This window comes from Scylla paramamosain, chromosome 9 (assembly GCF_035594125.1).
Source record: "Scylla paramamosain isolate STU-SP2022 chromosome 9, ASM3559412v1, whole genome shotgun sequence".
NCBI classification, from domain to species: Eukaryota; Metazoa; Arthropoda; class Malacostraca; order Decapoda; family Portunidae; genus Scylla; species Scylla paramamosain.
Genome location: NC_087159.1, coordinates 22984434 through 22997034, shown reverse-complemented (window position 1 = coordinate 22997034; position 12601 = coordinate 22984434).

The window sequence follows — 12601 nt, the reverse complement described above, 5'->3', positions numbered from 1 at the left end:
AAAAGCAAAGTGATATAAGTAATAATATGGCATAATCCTATGAAACTAGGATCAAACACAAGACACTGTAAATAACTTCCTAAAACAACATGTGAACTGATGGTACAATACAAAAACAATACTTAGAGTAAACTGCTGTCCACAGAACACAACTGCCCTTGTAGAGTACTGGAGAGTCTGTGTGTGAATCAGGTCTGTGCACTAAGTCCCGCGTTAAGTCCCATAACACAAACAGAGAGTGGAAATAACAGGGCGAAGTTCATCTTTTCCCGCTAGTACCCTTCCAGTGTTCTGTGCACACCAGAGAGAACAAGGCATTGTCTTCCACCATGACTGAGGTAAGTTGAGTTCCGCTAACTGTTTCGATAGTACACATGAATGTCAGTGCTAGTCACTGCCACCTATTTTGATACAAAACTAACATATCTTGTCAATGAATCCATTGTTATAATGCATGACTGTCAAATGGTTGAGGATAAATATGTCTAGTTTCAACAAATAAGGGATTGCATGGGGTAGTGCGTAAACCCGCCATAAATACCCGTAGTGTGTAGCACGCCAACCAGGGTAGGGCATTACTAGGCTAGTGTGCTTACTTTATTTTTGTCTTCTTTTTCTAGACTGTCTGCATTTTCAATATGTTTAATGCTATTGTGAAAAGCATAAACAAGTTGTTACACACGAGCAGTTTTAACTTGAAAAGCAGAAAATGACAGGAAAGGCTAATAATTTTGAAAAACAAAAGGAAGAGGAAGTATTATATTCGAGCATGCATGTCAAATTACATTCTTGCTCTGTGCCTTTTCATCGGTGTTTGCTGAAATGGCATCAACTCAACGCTACAGGCAGGAGTAAGTGGAGAGAGCTGTGGAGCTGGTGAGGTCTAACAGATGTCCCTGAATGGCGCCTCCAAAGCTTTTGGGATACCCTACACCATTCTTGGGGACAGGCTTAGGGGCAGAAGACCTATGCAAGCTGCTTCCGAAACAATTCTGTTGAACGAGGAAGAGAAGAAGCTGGTAGACTAGCTAGTTGAGGTGTCTCAATGAAGTTTTGGACGGACCAAAGACAACCTCAAGGACATGGCGAAGACCATCCTCGACGCTAGGGGAGTGAAGGCTGACTTTAAAGACAACTGCTCTGGAAAGGACTGGATGCAAGCCTTTTTCAAGAAGCACCCAGAGATACGGAAAAGAATGGGACAACTACTTGGCCGTGAGAGAGCAGTCGTGACAAAGAATGCTCTAGGTGAATGGTTTCAGCAAATGAAACTTTACCTGGACACCATCGATCCCACTTTGTTAACCTCTCCTGACTGAATTTTTAATGTTGATGAAAGTGGTTTTTAACATTTGTCCAAAGACAAAGAAAATCATCATCATGACAGGAGCAAAACATGTCTACTCCATCACAAGTGGCACATGGCAGTAGGTGACGATGCTGGCCTGCTCCTCTGCCATGGGGCAGTACCTTCCACCGCTGCTGATCTTCCCCTACACCATGGATCCTCGTTTGAATGCGATGGAAGGGTTTGAAGAGGCTTTTTTTCCCCCCCAAAAAAAACTCCAAATGGGTGGATTACTGAGGTGGTGTTTCTTAGCTTTTGAGGGACATCTTCATTCCCAAATTGGGAGAAAAGCAACCAGTAGTGCTGTTTGTTGACGGCCATTCCAGCCATCACTCCCAGGCAATCAGCATCCTGTGTAACAAGAATAGCATCATCCTCTACTGCCTAAAGGCGCACGCCAGTCACCTTATCCAGCCACTGGATCTAGCGTTCTTTGGGGCAATCAGACTATTATGGAGTGATGCCGTCAGAAAATTTCAGTACCAGACTGGAGTGTGTCACCATGTGCACGTTTGCCCACACACTGAAGAAAGCTTGGGACATTACAGCACGGCCAGAGCTCGTCTTCAAGGCATTTTTAAAAATCCGGTATCTATCCCTTCAACTCTGAGGTTGTGCTCAACTCCGACAAGCTGAAGCCGAGTTGTAGTTTCTCCAGTGCTGCTCCAGTCACTTCCCTCAACTCACCATCTTCTGGCACCACAGTTCTCCCCACCTGTACCCCAGCAACCTCGACCTCCCTTCTGCATCACATGCGGCTGAACCCAAATTCTCGAGGCCAAAACAAGGAACTCCCACTCCTTTAGCATTCTCCAACATTTTTGAGCTGATAAAGTTTAAGCTCTTAAATTCATGAAGGTACGAGGAGCTGTAGGACATGGAGGACCCACTCTATGAAGAATGGATGGTGTTGTTGGAGAAAACCTTACAGTCTGCCCTACAGTCCCTGCCTTCCACATCCCAGTCTGTCCCACAGATCCTGCCTTCTACATCCCAGCCTGCCCCACAGTCCCTGCCTTCCACATCCCAACCTGCCCAACAGTTCCTGCCTTCCACATCCCAGCCTGCCCCACAGTCCCTGCCTTCCACATGCCAAAATTCCAAAACGATTGACGATTACCTCACACTGCCCTCATTCCAGAAGAAAAAAGATTGAAAAAGACTGCTGCAGCATTGCCATTCTCAATAATTGGTATTGAGTACCGGCAAATGATTGAAGAGAAACAGAGAAAGAAAAAAAGAGGAGAGGGAAAAAATGGAAAGAAAAAGAAAACGAGAGGAGAGAAAAAAAAAAAGGTAAAGAAACAAGAAGCTGAAGCAGAGAAGGAGAATGGATGAAAAAAAAAAGCAGAAGGAAAAGAAAAGGAGAGAACGAGAGGAGGAGAAGAAGAGAAAAAGGGAAGAAAAACAGTTCAGGGCACTTCTGTCTGCTTCCCAAAAGCAGAAAGGTGAGGAGACAGACTCTTCAGACAGTGCGGATGAGCCAGTCTAAGACAATGACTCGTATGATTTCGTCGAAGATATGAACGAACTCTGTGCGAAATGTCAATGTGAAACAAGAGCAAAAGTGAGAATAAACTGTGCATTGTGTGACAGCTGGTGGCATGTGGAACGTGAGAGTGGGGATGGATTTGCCATCCATTGCCTCAATGTCTTCCTGAGACTTTCAACTCAAATCCATCCCACTCTCATGTTCCACATGCCACCAGCTGTCACACAATGCACAGTTTATTCTCACTTTTGCTCTTGTTTCACATTGATATTTCGCATTGCCTTCATGAATTTAAGAGCTATTTCTTCTTCTAGTGAGAGCTTAAACTTTATCAGCTCAAAAATGTTGGAGAATGCTAAAGGAGTGGGAGTTCCTTGTTCTGGCCTCGAGAATTTGGGTTCAGCCGCATGTGATGCAGAAGGGAGGTCGAGGTTGCTGGGGTACAGGTGGGGAGAACTGTGGTGCCAGAAGATGGTGAGTTGAGGGAAGTGACTGGAGCAGCACTGGAGAAACTACAACTCGGCTTCAGCTTGTCGGAGTTGAGCACAACCTCAGAGTTGAAGGGATAGATACCGGATTTTTAAAAATGCCTTGAAGACGAGCTCTGGCCGTGCTGTAATGTCCCAAGCTTTCTTCAGTGTGTGGGCAAACGTGCACATGGTGACACACTCCAGTCTGGTACTGAAATTTTCTGACGGCATCACTCCATAATAGTCTGATTGCCCCAAAGAACGCTAGATCCAGTGGCTGGATAAGGTGACTGGCGTGCGCCTTTAGGCAGTAGAGGATGATGCTATTCTTGTTACACAGGATGCTGATTGCCTGGGAGTGATGGCTGGAATGGCCGTCCACAAACAGCACTACTGGTTGCTTTTCTCCCAATTTGGGAATGAAGATGTCCCTCAAAAGCTAGGAAACACCACCTCAGTGATCCACCCATTTGGAGTTTTATTTTTTGGGAAAAAAAGCCTCTTCAAACCCTTCCATCGCATTCAAACGAGGATCCATGGTGTAGGGGAAGATCAGCAGCGGTGGAAGGTACTGCCCCATGGCAGAGGAGCAGGCCAGCATTGTCACCTACTGCCATGTGCCACTTGTGATGGAGTAGACATGTTTTGCTCCTGTCATGATGATGATTTTCTTTGTCTTTGGACAAATGTTAAAAACCACTTTCATCAACATTAAAAATTCGGTCAGGAGAGGTTAACAAAGTGGGATCGATGGTGTCCAGGTAAAGTTTCATTTGCTGAAACCATTCACCTAGAGCATTCTTTGTCACGACTGCTCTCTCACGGCCAAGTAGTTGACCCATTCTTTCCCGTATCTCTGGGTGCCTCTTGAGAAAGGCTTGCATCCAGTCCTTTCCAGAGCGGTTGTCTTTAAAGTCAGCCTTCACTCCCCTAGCGTCGAGGATGGTGTTCACCATGTCCTTGAGGTTGTCTTTGGTCCGTCCAAAACCTCATTGAGACACCTCAACTAGCCAGTCTACCAGCTTCTTCTCTTCCTCGTTCAACAGAACTGTTTCGGAAGCAGCTTGCATAGGTCTTCTGCCCCTAAGCTTGTCCCCAAGAATGGTGTAGGGTATCCCAAAAGCTTTGAAGGCGCCATTCAGGGACATCTGTTAGACCTCACCAGCTCCACAGCTCTCTCCACTTACTCCTGCCTGTAGCGTTGAGTTGATGCCATTTCAGCAAACACCGATGAAAAGGCACAGAGCAAGAATGTAATTTGACATGCATGCTCGAATATAATACTTCCTCTTCCTTTGTTTTTCAAAATTATTAGCCTTTCCTGTCATTTTCTGCTTTTCAAGTCAAAACTGCTCGTGTGTAACAACTTGTTTATGCTTTTCACAATAGCATTAAACATACTGAAAATGCAGACAGTCTAGAAAAAGAAGACAAAAATAAAGTAAGCACACTAGCCTAGTAATGCCCTACCCTGGTTGGCGTGCTACACACTACGGGTATTTATGGCGGGTTTACGCACTACCCCATGCAATCCCTTATTTGTTGAAACTAGACATATTTATCCTCAACCATTTGACAGTCATGCATTATAACAATGAATTCATTGACAAGATATGTTTGTTTTGTATCAAAATAGGTGGCAGTGACTAGCACTGACATTCATGTGTACTATCGAAACAGTTAGCGGAACTCAACTTACCTCAGTCATGGTGGAAGACAATGCCTTGTTCTCTCTGGTGTGCACAGAACACTGGAAGGGTACTGGCGGGAAAAGATGAACTTCGCCCTGTTATTTCCACTCTCTGTTTATGTGTTATGGGACTTAACGCGGGACTTAGTGCACAGACCTGATTCACACACAGACTCTCCAGTACTCTACAAGGGCAGTTGTGTTCTGTGGACAGCAGTTTACTCTAAGTATTGTTCTTGTATTGTACCATCAGCTCACATGTTGTTAGGAAGTTATTTACAGTGTCTTTTGTTTGATCCTAGTTTCATAGGATCATGCCATATTATTACTTATATCACTTTGCTTTTTTTTATTAAATCTAAGGGAATTTTAGTGTCTGTTTCTGTGTGCCAACTACCCCTAAGCCAACTCCAGTGATTAATGGCCAGAGGCATAACAGAAAAGGAGGCCTGTCCGAGAATGTTGCCGAAGGTGAGGCTGGAGTGTTGAGTTTAGAATATTTGTTTGATGGCTTGTCTCACCCTGCAGAGCCTCTTGGAGGTGGCGCTCAGGTGGAGTTGTCACCTGAAGTGGAGGCTGTGGATGCTGGTACTTAGTCCGAGCTCCAGTCTGTGATGTCTGATGTATTAGGAGTCACTGCCAAAGGGGGGGGTAGACTCCTGACTCTGTTGGGGAGGTGGGAGTTTCCTCCCCTTCAGAGTGTACTGGAGGTAGAGAGCAGGTTCCCCTTCTGGGACCAGGAAGGTTGGTGTTTGGTCACGTAATGAGCCACCTGTGTTGACAGCTGCTGCTACAGCTGTCAGTATACCCAAGGAGGATTCTGTCTATATATATATATATATATATATATATATATATATATATATATATATATATATATATATATATATATATATATATATATATATATATATATATATATATATATTTTTTTTTTTTTTTCCTTTTTATCTAGGAGGGACACTGGCCAAGGGCAATAAAAATCCAATAAAAAAAAAAGGCCACTGAAATGCCAATCTCATAAAAGGGTCCAAAGCAGTAGTCAAAAATTGAAGGATAAGTGTCTTGAAACCTCCTTTTTGAAGGAATTTAAGTCATACGTAGGTGGAAAAACAGAAACAGGCAGGAAGTTCCAGAGTTTACCAGAGAAAAGGATGAATGATTGAGAGTAATGGTTAACTCTTGCATTAGAGAGGTGGACAGAATAGGGGTGAGAGAAAGAAGAAAGTCTTGTGCAGCGAGGCCGCGGGAGGAGGAGAGGCATGCAGTTAGCAAGATCAGAAGAGCAGTTAGCATGAAAATAGCGGTAGAAGACAGCTGGAGATGGAACATTGCGGCGATGAGAGAGAGGCTAAAGACAGTCAGTTAGAGGAGATGAGTTGGTGAGACGAAAAGCTTTTGATTCCACCCAGTCTAGAAGAGCGGTATGGGTGGAACCTCCCCAGATATGTGAAGCATACTCCATACATGGACGGATAAGGCCCTTCTACAGAGTTAGCAGCTGGTGGGGGGGGGGTGAGAAAAACTGGCGGAGACGTCTCATAACGTCTAACTTCATAGAAGCTGTTTTAGCTAGAGATGAGATGTGAAGTTTCCAGTTCAGATTATAAGTTAAGGAGAGACCGAGGATGTTAAGTGTAGAAGAGGGGGACAGTTGACTGTCATTGAAAAGGAAGGGATAGTTGTCTGGAAGGTTGTGTCGAGTTGATAGAGGAATTGAGTTTTTGAGGCACTGAACAATACCAAGTTTGCTCTGCACCAATCATAAATTTTAGAAAGATAAGAAGTCAAGCGTTCTGTGGCTTCCCTGCGTGAAATATTTACTTCCTGAAGGGTTGGACGTCTATGAAAAGACGTGGAAAAGTGCAAGATGGTATCATCAGCGTAGGAGTGGATAGGACAAGAAGTTTGGTTTAGAAGATCATTAATGAATAATAAGAAGAGAGTGGGTAACAGGACAGAACACTGAGGAACACCACTGTTAATAGATATAGGAGAAGAATTGTGATCATCTACCACAGCAGCAATAGAACGGTCAGAAAGGAAACTTGAGATGAAGTTACAGAGAGAAGGATAGAAGCCGTAGAAGGGTAGTTTAGAAATCAAAGCTTTGTGCCAGACTCTATCAAAAGTTTTTGATATGTCCAAGGCAACAACAAAAGTTTCACCGAAATCTCTAGAAGAGGATGACCAGTAAGGAAAGCCAGAAGATCACCAGTAGAGCGGCCTTGAAAGAACCCATACTGGCGATCAGATAGAAGGTTGTGAAGTGATAAATGTTTAAGAATCTTCCTGTTGAGGATAGATTCAAAAACTTTAGATAGGCAGGAAATTAAAGCAATAGGACGGTAGTCTGAGGGATTAGAACGGTCACCCTTTTTAGGGAACAGGCTGAATGTAGGCAAACTTCCAGCAAGAAGGATAGGTAGATGTTGACAGACAGAGCTGAAAGAATTTAACTAGGCAAGGTGCAAGCACGGAGGCACAGTTTCGGAGAACAATAGGAGGGACCCCATCAGGTCCATAAGCCTTCCGAGGGTTTAGGCCAGCGAGGGCATGGAAAACATTATTGCGAAGAATTTTAATAGGTAGTATGAAGTAGTCAGAGGGTGGAGGAGAGGGAGGAGCAAGCCCTGAATCGTCCAAGTTAGAGGTAAAGGTTTGAGCGAAGAGTTCAGCTTTAGAGATAGATTTGATAGCAGTGGTGCCGTCTGGTTGAAATAAAGGAGGGAAAGAAGAAGAAGCAGTTATTGGATATATTTTTGGATTTTTGGCTAGATGCCAGAAGTCACGATGGGAGTTAGATCTTGAAAGTTTTTGACACTTTCTGTTAATGAAGGAGTTTATGTATATATATATATATATATATATATATATATATATATATATATATATATATATATATATATATATATATATATATATATATATATATATATATATATATATATATATATATATATATATATATATATATATATATATATATATATATATATATATATATATATATATATATATATATATATATATATATATATATATATATATATATATATATATATATATATATATATATATATATATATATATATATATATATATATATATATATATATATATATATATATATATATATATATATATATATATATATATATATATATATATATATATATATATATATATATATATATATATATATATATATATATATATATATATATATATATATATATATATATATATATATATATATATATATATATATATATATATATATATATATATATATATATATATATATTTAGCTATCAAAACGCTAAAATGAATGAATAGCACTCGATTTGGAGAAACAGAACAAAAAGACCAAAAACGTTTATTTTCAGGTTTTCACAGTGTTACTTACCAAATCCCAAAATGCATGCAAATCTCTTCATATGGAGAAACGAAAGGACATTGCAAGAAATGTGTTTTGAGCTTCTTAGGTACCAAAACGCGAAAACGCGTTAGTAAGCATTCTATAAGTATAAACGGAACATTACCAAAAACGTTCATATGGAGAAAAGAAATTCCTTTACAAGTAACGTATTTTCAAGCGTTTTCATATGTAAATAGCTCAAAAACGGTCAAAAAACACAATTTTGGTGAAGGGGTTCCCTTTTTCCATATAGAGTATTTTCCATGCGTTCAAGCGTTTTGGTACGCAAATAGTTAAGAAACACTCAGAAGAGAAGTTTTTGGTAATGTTGTATTGTTTTCCCATATAGGGTGCTTTCCATGCGTTTCAGCGTTTGGTGCCTAACATACACAAAACCACTGAGAAGATGCAATTCTATTATCATTTGGTTTCCTTATATATAGAGGGCTTTGGCATTTTGGCGTTTTGAGGTTTGGTACCTAATCATTTGAAAACCACTCAAAATACACGTTTTTGGTAATGTTCTGCTTCTCCATATAGAGTGCTATTAACATGTTTGAGCGATTTGGTACCTAAGAAGCTCAAAAACGTTTATGATACACGTTTCTCATAATGCGTTTTCGTTTCCCCATATAGAATACTTTGCATGTTTTTTTTTGGCGTTTTTCTATGTAAGAAGCTCACAAACACTAAAAATACAAGATTCAGGTAATGTTATTCTCTTTCTCCATAAATGGTGTTTTACATACATTTAAGCTTTTTGGTATGGAAGTAGCTCAAAACTCTCAAAAGACAAGTTTTTGGAAATGTTTTGTTTTCCCATATAGGGTGTTTTCCATTTTTTTTTTTTTTTGAGCGTATTGGTGCCTAAGACGCTCATAAACACTCTAAAGATACGTTTCTGGAAATGTCGTTTCCTTTCACAATATTTTGTGCTTGTGTAAAACACACATAATACACGTTTCTCCTAATGTCTTTTCCTTTTCCAATATAGGGTACTTTCCATGCATTTTGGGGTTTTTCTACGTAACAAGCTGAAAACACTGAATATATATGTTTTTTTGTAAAGTTACTCTCTTTCTTTATAAAGGGTGTTTTCAATGCGTTTAAGCGTTTTGGTAAGTATCTCAAAAACACACAAAAGAAACGTTATTTGTAATGTTGTTTTGTGTTCCTATATAGGGTGCTTTCTATGCTTTTTAACGTATTGGTGCTTAACATGCACGTAAACAATCAAAAGATACATTTTTGGAAATCTCGTTTCTTTTCTCCATAAGGTGTGCTTTGCGTACATTTTGGCGATTTGATACCTAAAAATACACTTAAAATACACGTTTTTGGTAATGTTGTTCTATTCCTCCATATAGAATCCTATATATGTGTTTTAACTTTTTAGTACATGAGAAGCTCGAAAACACTCATATTACACGTTTTTCGTAATATCCTTTATTTTTTTCCCACACGGTACTTTGCATACATTTTGAGGTTTTTGTACGTTAGAAGTTCAAAACATTCAAAATACCTGTTTTTTAATGTTTTTTTTCTGTTTCTCCTTAAAAGATGCTTTGGATGTGTTTCACTGTTTTGGTATATCAGAAACTCAAAAAAAACCCCGAAAGTCTCGTTTTTTTTTTTTTATTTATTCATTTATAGGGTGTTTTCTATGCTTCTTAGTGTTCTGGTGCCTTACATGCAACAAGCTTTGTATGTATTTCGGCGTTTTGATACCTAATACGGGAAAAAACTCATAATAAACGTTTTTGGTAATGTTATTCGGTTTCTCCAAATAGAGTGCTATTAACTTGTTCTAGTGTTTTGCTACATAAGCTGAAAAACAGTCATAATACACTTTTGTGTTAATATCGTTTCGCTTCCTAATATCGGTTAACTTGCATGCATTTTGGCGTTTTGGTACCTAACAAGCTCAAAACTTTCAAAGCTCCGTTTTTAGTAATGTAATTCTTGTTCCTCATACAGTGTGTTTTGCATAGGTTTTAACGTTTTGGTACGTAAGAAGCTCAAAAACACTCAAAAGACACTTTTATAATAATGATTTTTGTTTTCCTATATAGAGTGTTTTCCATTCTTTTTAAGCGCTTTGGTGACTAAGCGTTTTTAGTGCTAAAAAATAACCAAATGACACGTTCCTGATAATGTCGTTACGTTATCCCATAGAAGGTTTGCATGCATTTTAGAATTTTTGTACCTAGCAAGCTAAAAAACACTCAAAATAATCGTTTTTGTCAATGTTGTTCTGTTTATCCGTAAAAGGTCTATTGCATAATGTTTTAGGGTTTTGGTACGTAAGATGAGAAGACTCAAAACATATGCTTTTGGTAATGTTTACTTTTTTTCCATTTAGGTTTGTTTTGCATGCACTTTAGCGTTTTGGTACCTAACAAGCTCAAAAATACTCAATACACTTTTTCGTAATGTTGCTTTGTTTCTTCATATAGGGTGATTTATATGCATTTTGGCGTTTTGGTACCTAATATGAAGAAAAACATTCATAATAAAAGTTTTGGTAATGTTCTGTTTCTCTATATAAAGTGCTATTCACGTGTTTTAGCGATTTGGTACATAAAAAAAAAAAAAAACTGACAAACACTCATAATACACGTTTCTGTTAATATCGTTTCGTTTCTCCATGTCGGATGATTTTCATGCATTTTGGTGTTTTGGTACCTAAAAAACTATAAAAAAAAAAAAACTAAAAATACACTTTTTGACAATGTTCTGTTTTTCCATGAAGAGTGTTTTGCATGTGTTTTATATATAATACACTTTTTGACAATGTTCTGTTTTTCCATGAAGAGTGTTTTGCATGTGTTTTATTGTTTTGGTAAGTAAGAAGCTGAGAAACACTCAAAAGACAAATTTTTTGTAATGCTGTTTGCTTTTCTCATATAGGATGCTTTGCATGCAGTTTAACGTCTTGATACCTAACAAGTTCAAAATTACTCTTACGTAATACACGTTTTTGGTAACGTTGCTTTATTTCTTCATATAGGGTGCTTTACATGAACTTTAGCGTTTTGGTACCTTACAAACTCAAAATCATTCATAAAACACGTTATTGGTAATGTTGTTCTGTTTCTCCATATAGAGTGCTATTCATGTGTTTTAGTATTTTCTTACCTAAGAAGCTCAAAAACACTTATAACACATATTTATGTAATATCATTTCGTTTCCCAGTATCTGGTAATTGGCATGTAATTTGGCGTTCTCGTACCTGATAAGCTGAAAACTTTCAGTACAATCTGTTTCTGGATAAAGAGTGCTATTGACTTTTTTTTTTATCGTTTTTTTTTTTTTATTATTATTCTTAATTACCAAAAACGTCTTTTGAATGTTTTGAGCTTCTTAGGTACTAAATCGCCATATTTAACCTTGTATGGAAAAAAAAAAAAGTGTTTAGTGTATTTGAGATTACGTACCAAAACGGTAAAACGCAAGCAAAACACTCTTTAGGGAGAGAAAAAAAAATGTGTATTTTGAGAGTTATCAGCGTATTATATAGCAAAACGCCAAAATGCATGCAAAGCACCCTATATGAAGTAACGAAACGACATTTCCAGAAACGTGTCATTTAGGTGTTTTTTTTTTTGGGTATTAGGCACCAAAACGCTAAAAGGAAAAAAAAATAAATAAAATGAAAACATGGAAAATACCCGATATGGAAAAACGAAACAACTTCAATAAAAACGTGTCCTTTGTGTGTTTTTGAGCTTCCTACGTACCAAAACGCTAACTAAACTAGAACACTTTGTGAAAAAAAAAGAAACAGAACAACATTAGCAAAAACGTGTGATTTGAGTGTTTTTGAGCTTGTTAGATAATTAATCACCAAAATGCATGCCAAGTACCAGATTTGGGAAAAAAAAATATTAACGTTGTTTTTCAGTTTGTTATGTACCGAAATACTAAGGCACGTGAATAAGACTCTATATGGAGAAACAGAACATCATTACGAAAAACGTATATTATGAGTGCTTTTCCCCATGTTAGGGATCAAAACGCCAAAATACATATAACGCACCCCATATGAAGAAACAAAACGATATGATCACAAACGTGTATTATGAGTATTTTTGAGTTTGTTAGTTATCAAAACGCCAAAGTGCATGCAAAGCACCCTATAGAAGAAGAAGAAAAAAAAACATTACCAAAAACATATCT